Source organism: Pteropus vampyrus, unplaced genomic scaffold (assembly GCF_000151845.1).
Source record: "Pteropus vampyrus isolate Shadow unplaced genomic scaffold, Pvam_2.0 Scaffold85, whole genome shotgun sequence".
NCBI lineage: Eukaryota > Metazoa > Chordata > Mammalia > Chiroptera > Pteropodidae > Pteropus > Pteropus vampyrus.
In genome coordinates, this window is record NW_011888866.1 from 4,624,658 (window position 1) to 4,631,244 (window position 6,587).

Here is a 6,587-nt window from a genome sequence, read left to right on the forward strand (position 1 = left end):
ATTGAGAGAGATCCATCCAAATGAGCTCACCTTGCCTAAGCAGAATTCTGCCAGTTGGCCATTTTAAATCAACCACTACCTATGGAACTTGGTAGCAGCAAAGTGAAAAACACATCCTGGGAAAATTCCATCAGTGTTCCAGACTCCTCAGGTGGCACCTTGGCATGTTAGCAATTTGGGGTGGCCCCTGCCGTTAAGAGTTTCTTTAAGAGAGAAGATAAGCCATTGAGAGTAAAATATATCTTTAAGACAGATTATTCTGTCAAGGCAGAGTTTCTCACCTAGAAGCAAATTTGCCACCTTCTAGGGAACATTTAGCAATATCTGAAGATATTTTTGGTTGTTATAACTAGGAAGAGAGTTCTAAGGATACTGCTAAACCTACAGTCTCCACAACAAAGAACTGTCCAGGTAAAGAGAATCTTCCTTCCAGTGTGTGGGAACATAAGATCCTTCTGTACCCATAAAGAGGCCCTAAAAAATACTTTAAAAATGTTTCAGTGGTGTCTTCGGTACCAATTCTCCCTCTTCCCTGAAGGTTCTAGTGCTCCTTGGGGACTTCAAGTAGTCAATGCAGATTTCAAGTGATCGATTAAAAAAAAAGGCAGTCTTCCTAAGCATTTGTCTCATCCTTGTCCTTAATCTTGATTTGCCCTGTAGGTTACTCTTATCATAAAGACAGTATGAATGACTGTCTCAGCGCCTTTCCTCATTAATGCTGCTAGAAATTGATGAGTAGCTTTCTGTTACTGTGGATTTTTTGGCAAGAATTATAACACCTATTTATTTTGGAGGACCCGTGCAGCTTTTTAAGTAAATACGTATAGAAAATTCCCCCCAAAATAAACACTACAAGTAATTGTGTGATGTATGAAGTTGATATTTTGGCTTTGTGATTTGCTCTGATATGTAAAAATCTAATTTTCTCCATGGAATGATGCCATAGCAAAATTGTGAGTAAATTAGAATCAGTGGTTTACTTAGAATATGAGTAATAGCTTCTGTTATGATGTATCAATATTTATTTACAGTTTCTTAAATTGACCCAAATCCACTTGGCAAGTGTTAAGTACATTAATAAATATGGCAGCAGAGTGATAGAGGCTTGAGTTCTTCCCTTCTGAGCTCGTGTGACAAAAATCTCTTTGAGAATATATTTGATGACTGAAATTTTGAGATCTTGGGTACACTTTTTTTACTTGACTGAAAACAAGTTCATCAGGTCTAAACAAATTCAAAGTTTATTTAAATCAAAAGTTCTTGCTGCTTTACCATCTGATCAGTGAGACAATAGCCCTAAGGAGTGCTGCTTTGAACATCAATTTCTGTATCTGGGTATTTTCAATCGGTATATAAAGAATTAAAATGTCATAGCAAACAGACAAGCCATTGAAAAAAATCTACCTCTTAGATGTACATTTGTACTAATAAAAAAGGCTCAATTAGACATAATAACATCTCCAAATAAATAGTTAACAAAAAGTTGCTCATTAATTGTCACCCCAAAACAGAAAACTAAGGCCTTTGCATGTTCAGGTTAGTCTGCCTTAAGTTCTTGTTAACATTCCAAAATTAATTTAAAACCTCTAACAAAGCTGATTAAAAAAAAAAAAACACTTTGAACTCTTATTAAATGATAATTACAAAGGCCAAGTGTCTGGGAACTATATGCAATCATATTTATGGGCTAATTTATAAGTAGAATAAGTTATCTTGGATAGCAATGTTTCCTTCCTTTAAATTTATTTTGAAAGTTGTATTTTGAAAGTTGTATGCACACTTTTATTTTGAAAGTGTATGGGGTTGCTCATCACAGTACTGATTATATGATAAAAGATTAGAAATAATTAAATGTTCAAAATTATGGAATTAAATTTTAGTATATTCATATGATAGAATATTATGCCACCACTAAACAGCAGGTAAAACAATACTGATGTGGAACAATGATTATGAACTAATAAGTGAAAAAAAATGGTTACCAATGCGTAATATTGTATAATATTTGAAATATTTATGGTAGGCAGTCTCCAAGATGGCCCCCAGTGATCCTCACCTCCTGGTAGTCAGACTCTTGTGTAATCTACCTCCCTGCACCACCACCACACATTGAATAGGGCTGGTCAGTGTAACCAATAGGACAATGCAGAACTGATAGAGTGTGACTTCTAAAAATATTTAGAATCAGTGGTTTACTTAGAATATGAGTAATAGCTTCTGTTATGATGTATCAATATTTATTTACAGTTTCTTAAATTGACCCAAATCCACTTGGCAAGTGTTAAGTACATTAGTAAATATGGCAGCAGAGTGATAGAGGCTTGAGTTCTTCCCTTCTGAGCTCGTGTGACAAAAATCTCTTTGAGAATATATCAAAATATTCACTTATCAAAATATTCAGAATCAGTGGTTTACTTAGAATATGAGAATATGAGTCAAAGAATAGACAACATTTCAGCTTCCAAATTGCTTCTTGCATCATTCTCTCTGGGGGAAGTGGACTGCCATGTCACTGAAGGTACTTAAGCAGCCATGTGAGAGGTCCATGTAACAAAGAACTGAGGCCTCCTGCCGACAGCCAGCACCACGCCAAGAGTGTGAGTGCACCATCTAGGAAGCAGATCCTCCAGCCCCAGGCAAGCCTCATATGATAGTGTCTTGACAGCAACCTCATGAGAAACCCTCAAAGAACCTCATAAAACTCCAAAAAATCATCCTAGTTTCTCTGATGGAGAAACCCATGTTTCTCTGTTAAACACAAGAGGCAGAGGATCAGCTGGAATTGTTTTGGTTGAGAAGATGGCCATGAGACATGAGGGGTCACAAAAAGTCTTGCCTGATAAAAATCCCTTCCATGTTTGAGACATTAAATCTCTAGCAAGCCCCAGCAAAAGGTGCAGTATTCATCCTCTAGAATGGAGAATAGTAAGCCCTTCAGCATCTGTTGCCACAATTGGTATAGACTCACTTATCAAAATATTCAGAAAGTGTATCTGGGAAGTTTCCTAGAAGCCATGGTTTGTGAGGTGCATTTCAAGGTAACTAAAGCCATGGTATTGTTTGTTGTGACCAAACTTCCCACAGAGCTAGGAGAGTATACAGAGTAATTGAGGGCTCCCACTGAAATGACACCAAGAGGAAGGACACAATGAAAATGCTGCACTTAATCAGGTGAGACCCAGGCCACTTCTATTTTGGACTCAACTAATACAGGATGTAGTCTGAGTTAAAACCACTCATTGCAGGTGGAAATAATCGTAGATAACCTCCTTAATATGCTTTGGCCTAGTTTACTTTTTAAGCTGCATACAGCCAAATTCTAATTTTGAAGTAAAGTTTCTATGATATAAGCTAAATGCTCAGTTTCTTTGGCATTTTTATGACAGTCTTGACTTTTAAAGTGGAACCAAATTTCACTTGGAAAATGAGCCGACCAAGCATGTCTCTGGTAACAAATTGAGCTTTGGTGCCCTTGGTCTGTCATTCTCACTTCTGAGGTTTCAATGATTTGAGATAGATAGAGGCCTGAGTATCCAGGGCAAACATGGAGTTGGAGTGGGGGAGTATGAGGATGGGGCATCTAAGGAAGAAAAAGTAGGTTGTCACACAGATCATATTGTATAAGTGAGCCAGGAGACACTGATGTATAAATACAGACTGCCAAGTCAGGGGGACAGTGGAGAAGGGGAGAAATGTCTTGATGACTGTTAGTGCAAGGGGCCTTGAACATTTGGCTGCTTTGTTACATAGGTCATCAGAAAGTCATCTTATTTCTATAGGAATTATGGCTAGAGGCTGGTAAGCCCAAAATAAGCCTCCCAGTGACATTCCCCCTATCTGATACGGTCTTGCCAGCTTCTGGCTCTGATATAGGCGGCTAGTCAGTCCAACATTGGACTCTGGTAAAACACTGTTAGATCTTGCCATTTGCTTAGGAAGAGAGCTAGTGTGTGTGTGTGTGTATGTGTGTGTGGCAAAAAAAAAAAAACCAATTGATGATTTTCCTTCTTAATTGTAAATAATTCTTTTGTGTTTTTATTTTAAAGTTGGGGTAGAGGGAAGGTGGGAAATATAAATTTGTTGCATGAGGAAATTACTTAAATACAGGCCTGCATCGCTTCAATCAACAGAACGTTTTGTTGAAGATAAGCACCTTGGTAACTAAACCCCTTTAAATAGCTATAAATTATGGTTTTAGTTATGGCGACTGATTTACTTTAAAGGCTTGGGATTATTTCTGTAGCACTGAAGTGATAAGAATTAGAGTACAGAAATTGGACAGCCCTTTGGACTAATGTAAATTATAATTAAAGATGCAAAGGCTTAAACAATAATAAGAAGAACAAAAGACTCAGAAATCAAATAGATGTTGGATTAAAGAGAATGAATTGAACATATATATTTAACTGTGCTCCTTCCCAAAACACCTTTAAAGTGATATGAAAATGTACATTTTAAAGCATAAACTACAAGGACAAATGAATTTGCAAAAGGAAATGATTACAACAGAATTTTGGAGGATTGTAAGCAGAAAGACAGTGATAAACATATCAGATAACTTTTGTACACTATTTCAAATCTTCATAGCATTGGGGAGGGCAAGAAAGCTGAAAGATACTCATCTGGAGCACTTGGGCTGTTTCTGAGCTACAGTGCAGGGGCTCTCCAATGCCTGGGGACAGAGCAGAAAGAAAGAGAAGAATATCTTGAGAGACAAAAAGCTGGGAACTGGACTGGAAAGTCAAGAGAACTGTCCAGAAATCTCAAAGGTTGGCAGCCTGGCTATAAGCAGAGATATGTCTCCCATAGTTAAAACGTGGGTGACTGGGTAAGAGAGAAGAAGGGAATCTTCAGGTCTTCACAGGCATTTGTTTGGTGGCTTAATTGAAAATTTTTCACTTTTTGTAAAATATCTTTTAGTCTTTTCATAATTTTCTAACAAAATTTCTGTAACTGAAATAATTTCTTATTCCATCTTTCCATTTGAAAATGGTCCCTGTGTGTGTAAAAGAATTCAAGCCATTTTATAGTTGTCTAAAGTTATAAGTTCATGTTCTGTTAAACATTTTTTGAGAAATTTTTGTTGGACTTTTAATTCTGATTTCAATGAACTCATTCCTTCAATTTGTTTTTAGCTATTGAGAAGAAACTTATCAAATTCGCTGTGATTGCTTTAACTGGCTCTTTGTATTGTCCACTTTATCTTTAAAAAAAAAAATGTAATAGCTTTTTTGTTTTGCTCTGTAGCAGCCAACTGCAGTTGCCATGTGTTGTGAAGTTTGGAACATTCCTTATTCTGGCCCTAGTACTAGCTTCTGCATCTCCATTCAATTTCACATCAGGAGTATGCCTTCATTTTAAATTTTAAAAAACGTCTCTACTTACTTTTTAACTATAATTTAATTACAATTTAAAAAATATTTCAGCTACCAATTACGATTTACATAAGAATCAGTATAACTTCATTTTATATTTTATATTTAAATAAGCATATTATAATAGCGCATAGAAAAAAAATTACTTGAACTGAATCAGTCTATCAGCTGGATCGGCGACATGTTTATTCATGGTACTAGAATTGATACTGGTGCCCAATACATGCATGACAACATCATAATAATGTCTTATGTGATGCAGTGTTTAAAGTGAACTGTAGCCCTACCAATGTGATAGAGCTGTGTGTAACAGAAAGATATTCTACATTGCTTCAATATTTACATTTAAATCTAAATTAATTTAAAAACAATCCCTGTGTGTTGTTATCTACATTTTACATTAAGAAACACGCTCATTGAGATTCAGTGACTTGTCCAAAGTGAGTTAACCAGTGAAGGAGCTGGAAGGACAACTGTTAGTCTAAAACCAAAGCCCATGTGTGTCATGATGACATGTGGCCATTGCTCAGGTATATTAATATATGTCATGGAGCAGGAGAAACAGGATGCTTTTTCCTTATCACCCTCCCGCTTTTTAAAGTTTATAAGCCTCTAACTGTTTTAATGATTTCATATGAGCGAAAGTTGGAACATTCATTCATTCGAGAAATAGTTACTGTTTCCTGTGGGCCAGGCATTGTCTAGTGCACAAAACACAGCCCCTGCTTTTGTGGAGCTTTACAGTCTTGTGCAAAAGGAGCAGAAAGTTTAAAACAACAGCAGCAAAACACAAACACTTTCAGTGAGATAGTTTTCTCAAAATTAAACTTTGAAAATGGGCTTAAAATAAAGTTCTCAAGGTGATGGTGCTTTTGTGTGATTTTGAAATGGGATAAGGGATCTTTGCCAATAGTAATTCTATCAAGGGTGGCCATGCAAATAGTGGCTTAGTAGGAGCTTTTGTTACTGCATGTGAAGTAATTACCTTCAATTCAGGAATGATGTTCATTCCTGTTTGTACATTGTTCTCCTTGGGGCTAAGATGGTCCACTCTCTCTGCAGCAGTGGGCAACAGGGCAAAGCGGCACACAATGCAGTAAAACTAGAAGGGCAGTTCCTCCCAGATCCAGAACATCAGACTGATTAGGGCACTTTTTTGTTCCTTGCAGGGAAGCACAGTCAGATTACTCTATGCTAAGGTATTGATCTGAT